Source organism: Leptosomus discolor, chromosome 8 (genome assembly GCF_034619465.1).
Source record: "Leptosomus discolor isolate bLepDis1 chromosome 8, bLepDis1.hap2, whole genome shotgun sequence".
NCBI lineage: Eukaryota > Metazoa > Chordata > Aves > Leptosomiformes > Leptosomidae > Leptosomus > Leptosomus discolor.
This window is the reverse complement of record NC_141398.1, coordinates 26,553,130-26,565,368: the sequence shown is the minus strand read 5'-3', so window position 1 is coordinate 26,565,368 and position 12,239 is coordinate 26,553,130. Positions and strand designations below refer to the sequence as shown.

The following is a 12,239-nucleotide window of genomic DNA, read 5'->3' as shown; positions in this document are numbered from 1 at the left end:
GTCTTGTTTTCTGATGTCTTTTGCAATCTCTCAGATTGCACTGACTTTAATAGGGAAGAAAATCTGATTGATATCTCATGTGTACCTGTATGAAGACACCAGTTTCTTATGTAGATTTAAGAAGCCCTGTAATGTCTCTCTGTCTCCATAATTCTCATTCTTTTAATTGTCCATAATGTTCCTGGCAGGGATTCTTTCCCTCCTACTTAAAAGAATAAATAAAATAGATGTCTAAAAATATTTTAATAATAGGGTAAGGCTAGCCTTAAGATATCTGCAAAACTCTGACTGTGGTTTTAGCCACTAGCCAAAGATAAAGACAAAAGGAAGGTTGAAGCCATATATATCAACAAATGTGCCACTTCAAATACCCCTGTCACAGCCAGATGATTAGCTGCTGGAAAAGGAGACAGGCTATATGTGATGAAAAAACTTAGCCAGCTAGGATGTGTACATAGGTGCATGTTAGATAGCACCAAGAGCCGCAAGGTAACAGTATACAATCAACAAAGAGAGTCAATTTAACACATTCAAGGACAGCCAGAGGTCACAGTCACTGCAATGCACTGCTGTATTGCTGTTTCCCACTTTGTTCTTTATGAGCAGCTATACCTGATATCAATCTTCACACCTGCCATAAGGCCTGAGAAAAGGAAAATAAACAGTACGTCTCATGGGGAGGAGAGATCTGTAGGTAGGCAAGGCTGAGACAAGCAGGGCTCTGGAGTTATAGTCAGAGTCTGGAGCAGTGATTTGCAGTCAGCAGGCACACAGCTGCCCTTGGGATCAGGATGGAAGGTCAGAGCAGCAGTGCCCTGGGACAGCACAGAGCGACAAGTGAGGTCGGCTGGAAAGGGAGGTTTTGAAAGCAGCAGCTGTGCAATTTCCTCTACAAGAAAAAATTAGTTGGAAGGACATGATGTACTCAGAACTGTAATACAGGGGAAGTGGAAGCTCTAGAGGGAGGGAGAGGCTTTTTTCTTCTTTTTCATTGTCTCCAGGACCAGCTGAACAACAAGCCTCATTCAGAGAAAGGAAACAGAGAACAGCCTAATCATAATCTCTCTACTTTTCCATTATGAACTACCTCAGACTCCCATTCGCTTCGAAATATATCATCTTCTCATTATACCAAGCAATCCAAGGCAATTGCGATACTATGTCATATCTACCTTTGCCCAGTACCGATAATTCTTCCACAACAAGTGGAGTATAGCAGGATATTTCTTCAACACCTTGTATTTTAAGAATTCCTGCTATCACCTCAGAAGCATTAGAAGGTCAGGTAGAGACAGTGACAGGAAGTAGTAATGCTATATCAATGCTATCATTCCTAGAGGTTTAGCCCATCATGCACGATTTTCAGTTTTACCTTGGCTGTGAAGTGTCATCACCTCACCTTGATTATTTCAGGGTTTAGGTTTCACAGTTTCCATTCTAGACCTATTCCTGGTGCTTGACTGGGCTGAAAAAGGGAGGGACAAAAATGACCATTTTGTCCTAGAATGCCCAGATAGAAAAGATAATTTAGAGATCCAGCAGATTTAGATTATGGCTCCCTGATATTTTTGTCTATTCAGGCCTCCTGGTGGCTCTAATTTGTAGAAGTTCTACCTAGCAATAAATCCCAATGGTCCAAATAAACCTTGAGCATCCTGATCATATGTTCTCTCTGCTCCTATGCAGTGCTGGTAAGTGTGTGGGAAATCTGGCCAGAAAAACCCTTTATCAGCCCCTGAAGGACAATACTGTCTTTTGGAAATACTCAGCGTAGCAGTCCGAGTCAATTATTATCCACCCTTTTACCAGCAGAAAGGAAAAAGAACACAGGACAGAATCACAGCCTTGGTCTATTGATAAATTAAGAGACCAAAATTATCCCCAAACTGATTTCTGAATCTACAGCTACAAAATTATTTTACTATAACGCACAGGATATTAGCCATCAATCATAATGACTTTACATATCAGACTAAATCGCATGCCTGCTCCCCTTCTAGATGAGAGAGGAGCACTAGACATCTGCCAAGGTGTTTCATTCTCCCACGACAATTCTGCATCTCAGCCCACAGGTGCGAGCTGGCACATTCAGTAACAGAGTATACGTACTCCTGGGAACCACCATGCTATACCTCTTTTTGGCTTTTTTTATTCTTACACACATACAGGCAAGTGGGCAAGTTTTATAGAAAAAAAATAATAAAAGAAGCAATCATAGAATCATAAAATCACAGAATGGTTTAGATTGGAAGGGACCTTAAAGATCATCTAGTTCCAACTCCCCCGCCATGGGCAGGGACACCTTCCACTAGACCAGGTTGCTCCGAGCCCCATCCAACCTGGCCTTGAATATTACCAGGGAGGGGCAGCCACAGTTGTTCTGGGCAAGCTGTGCCAATGCCTCACCAACCCCACAGTGAAGAACTTCTTCCTAGAATCTAATGTAAATCTCCCCTCTTTCAGTTTGAAACCATTACCCTCACGCTATCTCCACCTTGATAAAAAGTCCCTCCCCACCTTTCCTATCGGCCCCCTTTAAGTACTACAAGGCCGCTAGAGGGTCTCACTGGAGCCTTCTTTTTTCCAGGCTGAACAACCCCAACTCTGTCAACCTGTCTACAATAGAGACATGCGCCAGCCCCCTGTCATCTTCATGGGCCTCCTCTGGACCTGCTTGAGCAGGTCCATGTCCTTCTTATGTTGCAGGCCCCAGAGCTGAACCCAGTACTCCAGATGAGATCTCACCAGAGCAGATTAGAGGGGCAGAATCACCTCCCTCGACCAGCTGGCCACACTCCTTTTGATGCAGCCCAGGATGGGATTGGCTTTTTAGCCTGCGAGCACACGTTGCTGGCTCACATTCAGTTTTTGAACTACCAGCACCCCCAATTACTTCTCTGCAGGGCTGTTCTCAATCTACTCATTGCCCAGCCTATATATGTGCTTGGGATTGCCCCGACCCAGGTGTAGAACCTTGCACATGGCCTTGCTGAACTTCATGAGGTTTGCACAGGCCCACCTCTCTAGCCTGTCAAGGTCCCTCTGGATGGCCTCCCTTCCCTCCAGCGTGTTGACCGCAACTTACAGCTTGGTGTCGTCGCCAAACTTACTGAGAGTGCACTCAATCCCACTGTCCATGTTGCCAACAAAGATGTTAAGCAGCACCAGTCCCACCACTGACCCCTGAGGATTGCCACTCATTACTGGTCTCCACTCAGGTATCAAGCTGTTGACCACGACTCTGAGTGCAACCGGCTAGCCAATTCCTTATCCACTGGGTGGTCCATCCGTCAAATCCATGTCTCTCCAGTTTAGAGACAAGGATGTTTGGTGTACAGTTTCAACTGATTTGCACAAGTCCACTGCAAACACAAAACACAGTAAGTGGTAAATGAAGTCCATTTACGCAGCATCAGCTTCTCCAAAAAAATGGAGATCCACCTGCTGATAGAAAGAGAGGAACATAAACTTACTGCTCTGATACAGGAAGGGGCATGCCAGGGGATGAGTAAAAGCTTTGATCACTACTGACAGAAAAATCTCTAGCAAGGGGTACAGGAATTTCCCTGGAAGACCTGGGACAAGAAAAAGCCTCTCACCCCACTTACCAGAATTTTTAGGTTGGAAAACAAATTTAAGATCACCAAGTCCAACCATTAACCTAACATTATCAAGTCCACCATGAAACCATGTCCCAAAGTGCCGCATCTACAGCTCTTTGAAATACTTCCAGGGATGATGACTCCACCATTTCCCTGGACACCCTTTTCCAATGTTTGACAACCCTTTCAGTGAAGAAATTTTTCCTGATGTCCAATCTAAACCTCCCCTGGTGCAACATGAGGCCATTTCCTCTCGTTCTATCACTTGTTACTTGTGAGAAGAGACGGACCCCCACCTCACTACAACCTCCTTTCAGGTAGTTGTAGAGAGCGATAAAGTCTCCCCTCAGCCTCCTTTTCTCCAGGCTAAACACTTCCAGTTCCCTCAGTCGTTCCCCACAAGACCTGTTCTCCAGACCCTTCACCAGCTTCGTTGCCCTTCTCTGGACACAGTCCAGCACTTCAATGTTTCTCTTGCAGTGAGGGGCCCAAAACTGCACACAGTATTGGAGATGTGGCCTCACCAGTGCTAAGTACAGGGGCGTGATCACCTCCCTATCTCGCTGCCACACTATTGCTAATACAAACAGAAAAGACTCGCTTTCTGTTTTATCTGATATAGTGTATGTCTGAACTGAAAAGCTGATAACAAAAAAAATTAAAAAATAAAATAATTCCAGAGTCATTTCACTCCCACTCATCACATCTGAGAAGGTTTGCTGTGTACAGAGTTTCTAGTCTGATTCTTCTTCTCCTTCGCTGCGTATGGAATATTCTCAATTAAATTTTGCTCATTTGAAAGCTGATGAAGCTCAGGCTCTGATAATTAAATTCCTTGGTGTTCAGATTCCAGCAGGGGATCAACACAGTAGAGGACTGTATCACCCTAATTTAAGGTACATGGCCTCTAATGGAAAATCCTAAATCCAAAAGTCACATTCTTTAGCTCCATACAGAGCACACTGGAAGACACAGGCCATGTAAAAAAGCATCCCAAATATCCTGCAGGTTGAGCAGAGCAGCATGTAGACTTCCTTCTAGACAAAACAGTAAGTAGACCTGAATTCTTGCTCCTTCAATCAACCCTCTGACAGAGTTTATCATTTTTGTTTCATCATACAGCCAGAGGACACAGCTCTGGGTGACTTTTTTTGGTTTTTTTTTTTTTTTTTTTGAGCATGGCCGCATTTCAGACAACCAGTTTTGAATCCAGGTATACAGTGGGCATTGTGACACTGGCTTGTGCCCACTTGCCAGTGATACATGTTCTGTTTACTGGATCTAAGAGATTCACGGGCTTCTCAGCTTTCAGGCAGATTGACTATAGAGGGAGCCGAAGACTAGGTAATGAAGTCAGAACAGGCTTTCTAGATAACATCTGCAGACATCTGTCTGAAAATGGGATTGGTTACCCATTGGACGCACCTTTCTCCCTTTCTTCTGCTTGAAGAAGGAACCACAGATAGGTATTTTAGTTTACAGACCTGACTTTTAAAAGCCTAAAGTTAGGGCAGCTGAATCTCCACTGTTAGTCATCAGCTTCACAGACTGTACAACTGCCCTCTGGATTACTTTTTCTTGTTAAAAGACTATTATAGTTGAGCAGACACTCAAAAGGTCAGATGACTGACGTGCTTATTTTGATGCAAAGTACTATTTGAAACCTTTAAGAGAGTTAATTATTAAGATAGTGAAAGACAAATATTTGTTAAAAGATTTGTCCTAATCTTGTTGTAGGTATTTTTATTTGGTCTGGCTGAGATGGAGTCAATTTTCCCACAGCAGCCCTCACAATGCTGTGCTTTGCATTGGTAGCTAGAAAGGTGTTGATAACTCACCAGTGTTTTGGCTACTGCTGAGCAGTGTCGCACAGCACCAAGGTGTCTCTCCATTTCCCACTCACCCGGCAGGCTGGGGGTGGGCAAGACCTTGGGAGGGGACATAGCCAGGGCAGCTGACCCAAACTGACCAAAGGGATATTCCATACCATGTGTCACCTGCTCAGCAGTAAAAGCTAAGGGAACGGAGGAGGAGGGACGACATATATTATGACAAAGTTTGTCTTCTGGAGTGACTGCTACGTGTGCTGAAACCCTGCTCCCCGGGAAGTGGCTGGACGTCACCTGCGGATGGGAAGTACAGAATAAATATTTTGTTTTCCTTCGCTTCTGCACACAACTTTTGCTTTATTAAGCTGCCTTTTTCTTGACCCAGGAGTTTTTTTCCATCTTATTTTCTCCCCACCCTGTCCTGCTGAGGAGGGGAGTGATAGAGCAGCTCGGTGGGCAGCGGATGTCCAGCCAAGGCCAACCCACCGCAGTCCTTTTTGGTGCCCTATGCAGGCATGAGGAATTCAAGATGGTAGTAATTGTGAGAAGTAACAGGCAAAACATAGACTGAACACCTCTAGAGAGCAAAGAGCAGAACAACTGTAGGGAATTTGTGAAGCTGTAGTTGTGGTGAAGGGACAAGGGATAGACTGTGTATAAGTTGTCGATTTTCATTTGGTGTTGTGATGATGTTATTTTGATTTTTGTGTGGAGAATTCTTTTTGTTGATGTGAGTGACATTCATGAAGATTGTGTGATGAATGTGGATTTAATGATAATTCTTAAATATGTAATTCACAGAGGCGAGGGGTGGATTGTATCAGGCTTGTGTGGCAAGGTTTTGGTAGTGGGCTACAGGGGTGGCTTCTGTGAGAAACTTCCCCTGTGTCCGATAAAGTCAGTGCCAGCTGGCTCCAAGATGGACCTGCCGCTGGCCAAGGCCAAGCCCAAGCCCGTTAGTGAAGGTGGTAGCATTTCTGGTATACATATTTAAGAAGGGGAAAACACACTGCGTGAACAGCAGCTAGAGAGTAGAATGAGAATGAGAGAGACAACTCTGCAGATGCAGAGGTCAGTAAAGAAGGAGGGGGAAGAGGTTCTCCAAGCACCAGAGCAGAGAATCACCTGCAGTTTGTGGTGAAGACCATGGTGAGGCAGGCTGTCCCCTTGCAGCCCGTGGAGGTTAACAGTGGAACAGATACCCACCTCCACTGGTAGGACCCCGCACCAGAGCAGGTGGATGCCTGAAGGAGACTGTGGCCCCATAGGAAACCCACACTGGAGCAGGCTCCTGGCAGGACCTGTGGACCCATAGAGAGAGAGGAGTCCACACTGGAGCAGGTTTGCTGGTGGGACTTCTGACCCCATGGGGCACCCATGCTGGAGCAGTCTGTTACTGAAGGACTGCACTCCATGGAAGGGACCTATGCTGGAGCAGTTCATGAAGAACTGTAGCCCATGAGAAGGACTCACATTGGAGAAGTTTGTGGAGGACTGTCTTCTGTGGGAGGGACCTCATGCTGGAGCAGGGGAAGAATGCGAGTCCTCCCCCTGAGGGAGAAGGAGAAGCAGAAAAAACATGTGATGAACTGACCATAACCTCTGTTCCCCATCCCCCTGCACTGCTGGCGGGGAGGAGGTAGAGAAATCAGGAGTGAAGTTGAGCCCAGGAAGAAGGGAAAAGGCGGGCAAAGGCGTTTTAAGATTTAGTTTTTATTTCTTATAATCCTAATGTGATTTGATTGGTAATAAATTAATTTAAATTTCCCTGAGTCGAGCCTGTTTTGCCTGTGATAGTAAATGCTGAGGGATCACGCTGTCCTTATCTCAACCCAGGAGCTTTTGTTACATTTTCTCTCCCCTGTCCAGCTGAGGAGGGGGAGTGATAGAGCACTTGAAACCCAGCCAGGGTTAACCCATCACACACAAAGCAACACGTTATTCCTCGCTCTTGCTTTGCAGTACTCAGCTTGCAAGAAACTGAGAGTTTCCTTATCAGAACTGGCATTTCTCATCTGTCATTACCAGTGAGAACTGATTCTCTCCGTACAAGTGAAAAAAAAGGCAGAAATTTCTAACTGTCCTAAGTTACAGTGTAAAATGTGCCCCAAAAAAAGTATTCTATTACCATCTTCAGGAGCTGTTGAGACCAGGTGGGGCGGTGCTCCCTGCCTCCCCCCTCTGGACTATCTTCTGTTAATGGGCACAACAATACCTTATCGCGTGACCCATCGATAACTCGCTCCTGGGCTATCTCCTGTTAATGGCCCATCAAGGAACTGCCTCACGACTGCCCATCCCATTGTGAGATGCTCCGCCCGGAGGGGGGGGGGGGGAGGGGGAAGGAGCCAAGCAGTCCATGCCAAATAAAAACTGAGATCTCGAACACCTTAGCAGCCTTCTTCCACTGGATTCCCAGAGGAGTTTTTTTCCCCCCCACTGGAGTTCCAGACGACAAGAGCTACCTACCTACCACTGGACCTTCGGAGGAAGACCAGATCCTTTTACAAGATCGCTGCTTCAACAGAACTACATCCATCCCTTCAGGAGGACTGCAGCCACCATCTTATCAGACTGCTACTGCCACCCTAACAGGGTGTCAGGTTGTATTTCTGACTCTGTCAGTGTAAACCAGTGGGTTGTTGTTTTTTTTTCCCCTGCCTTGTGTTATAAATATATATATATGTAAAGAACTGTTATTCCTATTCCCCGTATCTTTGCCTGAAGGTCCCTTAATTTCAAAATTATAATAATTTGGAGGGAAGGGGGTTGCATTTTCCATTTCAAGGGAGGCTCCTGCCTTCCTCCGCAGACACCTGTCTTTCAAACCAAGACGCTAACTCAGATGTGTTATCTTACGACTTCAATATTTCATCACAAATATCAAAACTCCCTGGTATGAGAAATCCATGACCTGGATGTAATAAGTAACATATTGTGCTTTGTTCATTAAACCTGTATGGGAAGGTATGGATGGAAGATTTATGTGCCCGCAAGGCTTGATAGCCCAACCGAAGGACATTCTTGCGTAAGTCAACAGGACCCGTAGCTGAGGGGGTTGACTAGTCACATTCCTGCATAAGTCCACCCACAGGGCAACGAGGAAGACATTCAGCCTTCATCCTTACGATCACCAGGAGGCAGAGAAAGACGCCCCCCCCCCCAGCAACAGAAGGAACGTGCGCAGAGTATCAACCTGATTGCGACATCACGAATGCAGGAAATGAGACTACATATAATGTGCTTACACGAGGCGGGAAGTTGCGAGCCGTTGGCGGAGCGCAGACTCCCCGGCCGCCTAGCGCTGCCTTTGCTCTTGTTCGCTTGCTAATATAATAAAATTCGCTTTGGATTTTGACACTTTAAATTGTCCGTGTCTCTACCTATCACAATTTGGTGCCGTGACTGGGATCGCGACTAGATTGTGGCCTGCAGCTGCATTGGGGAGGCGCCCCGCCATCTAGCGGCCCCTGCAGCCCTCAGGTCGCTTCTGTCTCGACCGACGAACCTAAATTGAACACTGAGCAAAGGAGAACCGGTAACCCTGTAATCTTTGTGCACGAAGCTCCGAACGAAGACGCAGGACGCGTGAGTATAGGCCGGGAATCCGTTCGGTTTGGGTTGGGTATCCTGGGGCACGGTGTATGAGACGTCCTGCCAGGGCAAAGTGAGTGCGGACCCTCTAGTAGTGCGTTTCTCGTAGCCCGCGAGGGAGCGAGCCACAAACGAGGGGAGCAGTTGGTGTGTGTGTGAGTGCCTCAGAAGATGGGACAAAGGAAAAGCAAGCCCTTTGAGCCCATGGGAGAGGGGCCCCATGTGAAATTGCCCCAAATACCGCCCGATAGTCCCCTAGGGCTGATGTTGAAACACTGGGATAACTTTCCCTCTAGGCAGGGAAAGGATAAGGTGAAAATGATTCATTATTGCATGGAAGTCTGGGGCGGAAAACAGATTCGAGGAGACCATCTGTATTGGCCTGTTTTTGGATCATTTGAGGACTGGATATGTCAGGCGCTAAACATTTATGTTAACTCAGAGGAACCATTTAATTTGGAGGAAAGTGAATATGCCTGTCTATGGATGGTAGCAGACACCAGGGTAAATTTATACCCTTTAAAAGAAAAGGGGGGTGGCTACCGAGGGAGGAAGAATACAGAGGAAGATGTGGTCCCTGTAATACCACCACCATACATTCCCCCTCCACCGCCTCCCCCTCCCATTTCACCACTACCCGCACCGCTTCAACCCTTGCCCTCGGCCCCTCACCGCTCGAACCCTGATTCGCCCCCCTGTTCCCCTGAAACTTACAGACGTAGAACCAGGAGCCAAACACGACGTACACATGAGGGTGGCGGTTTGTACCCCTTGAGGGAAGTACCAATGGGGGGTCCACAGCCAGGAATAGGGTTCGTATCCATCCCTATTAACTCAGGGGACGTAAGACAATTTAAAGATAAAATGGGGGATCTCCTGGAAGACCCGCTGGGGGTAGTGGAAAGAGTGGATCAATTTTTAGGACCCAATACTTATACATGGGATGAGATTCAGGCTATTTTAGGGATTTTATTCACCACAGAGGAGAAAAACATGATCAGGAGGGCGGGGATGCGAATTTGGGACACACAGCATGCCCAGGGGCCAGCGGCAGATGTGAAATGGCCCCTACAGAGGCCCAATTGGGATCACCAGGACCTGGTACATAGGGGCCACATGCAAGATCTTAGAAATATCATCATCCAGGGTATCAGGGAGGCAGTCCCTAGAGGACAGAACATTAATAAAGCTTTCAAAGAACATCAAGAAGCAGATGAGTCGCCCACTAAATGGTTAGAGAGACTACGAAAGAGTCTCCAAATGTATCCCAGTCTGAATGTAGACACTCAGGAGGGGCAGGCTCTGCTGAAAATGCAATTTGTAGCAAATGCATGGGAAGATATTAGAAGAAAAATTGAGAAGATAGATGACTGGCAAAACAGAGGCTTGGATGAGTTATTGAGGGAGGCACAGAAGGTGTTTGTCAGAAGGGAAGACGAGAGGTTTAAGAAGCAGGGAAGATTGATGGTGGCAGTGGCTCGGGAAGGACAGCGTGGGGGTGGGATTAGATCGACTCACAAGAAGGACCCAAGGCCTGGGGTGGAAGGAACAAGGAGAAAGGATGTGGAGTGTTATTATTGTGGGAGGAAGGGTCATATGAGAAGGGAATGCAGAAAACAGCTGCAGGATGAGAAAATATTCAAGGAGGATTAGGGGTGTCAGGGGCTCTATTTGCTGGGGGCTAGACATAAAACCGAGCCCTTGATAAAAATTAAAATAGGTCCCCAGCAACAGGAAATCGAGTTCCTTGTGGACTCAGGGGCCGAGAGGTCCACAGTACAAGAGTTACCCCAGGGATGTCACTTGTCCCCGGAGACAATGCAAGTAATTGGAGCAAAAGGCGAGCCTTTCAAGGTTCCAGTAATAAAAGACGTTCTTTTTGAAACGGAATCTAAGTTTGGGGTGGGATCCCTATTGTTGGTCCCAGAAGCAGATTATAACCTACTGGGACGAGATATGATCATCACACTAGGCATTAATTTGGAAGTTAAAAATAATGAGTTACAAGTAAAATTATGGCCCCTTAGGAGTGAGGATGAAGTAAAAATTAACCCCGAGGTTTGGTACACTCCGGAGACAGTGGGCAAATTGAATATCCCACCCTTCACTGTAACTATCAGGGATCCGGAAATTCCAGTAAAAATAAAACAATACCCAATCTCACGAGAAGGCAGGATGGGGTTGAAACCAGAGATTGAAAGATTAATTAAACAAGGGCTACTGGAACCATTCATGTCTCCCTTCAATACACCCATTTTACCCATAAAGAAAACTGATGGGTCTTATAGATTGGTCCATGACCTACGGGAAATTAACAAAAGAACACTTGCAAGATTCCCAGTTGTGGCAAATCCGTATACTTTACTGAGCCAGCTGGGACCTGAAAGTTGATGGTACAGTGTGATTGATCTCAAAGACGCCTTTTGGGCTTGCCCACTAGATAAGGACAATAGGGATTATTTTGCCTTTGAATGGGAGGATCCTGAAACCCACAGAAAACAGCAGTTAAGATGCACAGTGTTGCCGCAAGGGTTCACGGAATCTCCCAATCTATCGGACAGGCCCTGGAGCACATTCTCCAAGAGTACAAGCAGGGAGAAGGAGTACAGCTGATTCAGTATGTAGATGTCCTCCTGATAGCTGGACAAGAAGAGGAAAAAGTCCGCGTGGAGAGTATCAAATTGTTAAAATTCCTAAGCCTAAAGGGATTGAAGGTTTCCCGATCAAAATTACAGTTTGTAGAACCAGAGGTCAAATATTTGGGACATTGGCTGAGCGAAGGGAAAAAGAAGGTAGATCCCGAGCGAGTAAATGGGATACTATCAATGCCACCTCCGGCAAACAAAAGACAGGTTCGTCAACTGTTGGGATTAATGGGGTACTGCAGACAATGGACTGAAGATTATAGTAACAAAGTCAAGTTTCTATATGCCGAATTAAGCCAAGAGGGACTGTTAAAGTGGTCTAAGGAGGATGAAAAGCAATTAGAAAGCTTAAAAGAGGATTTAATTAATGCACCAGTATTAAGCTTACCAGACTTAAAAAGACCATTTTACTTGTTTGTGAATATCGATGGGGGTACGGCATTCGGAGTATTGGCACAGGAGTGGGCTGGGAAAAGGAAACCTATGGGATACCTGTCCAAACTTTTGGATCCAGTGAGCCGTGGGTGGCCAACCTGCCTGCAAGCGATAGTGGCAGCAGCTCTCCTTGT

The 12,239-nt window shown here is 46.2% G+C and overlaps 1 pseudogene; it reads right to left on the bottom strand.

Annotated features, from left to right (window-relative positions):
• The window catches only part of LOC104345464 (glutamate decarboxylase 1-like), a 49,266-nt pseudogene extending 39,417 nt beyond the window's left edge, over positions 1-9,849 (bottom strand).
• Between the last annotated feature and the right edge of the window lie 2,390 nt (positions 9,850-12,239).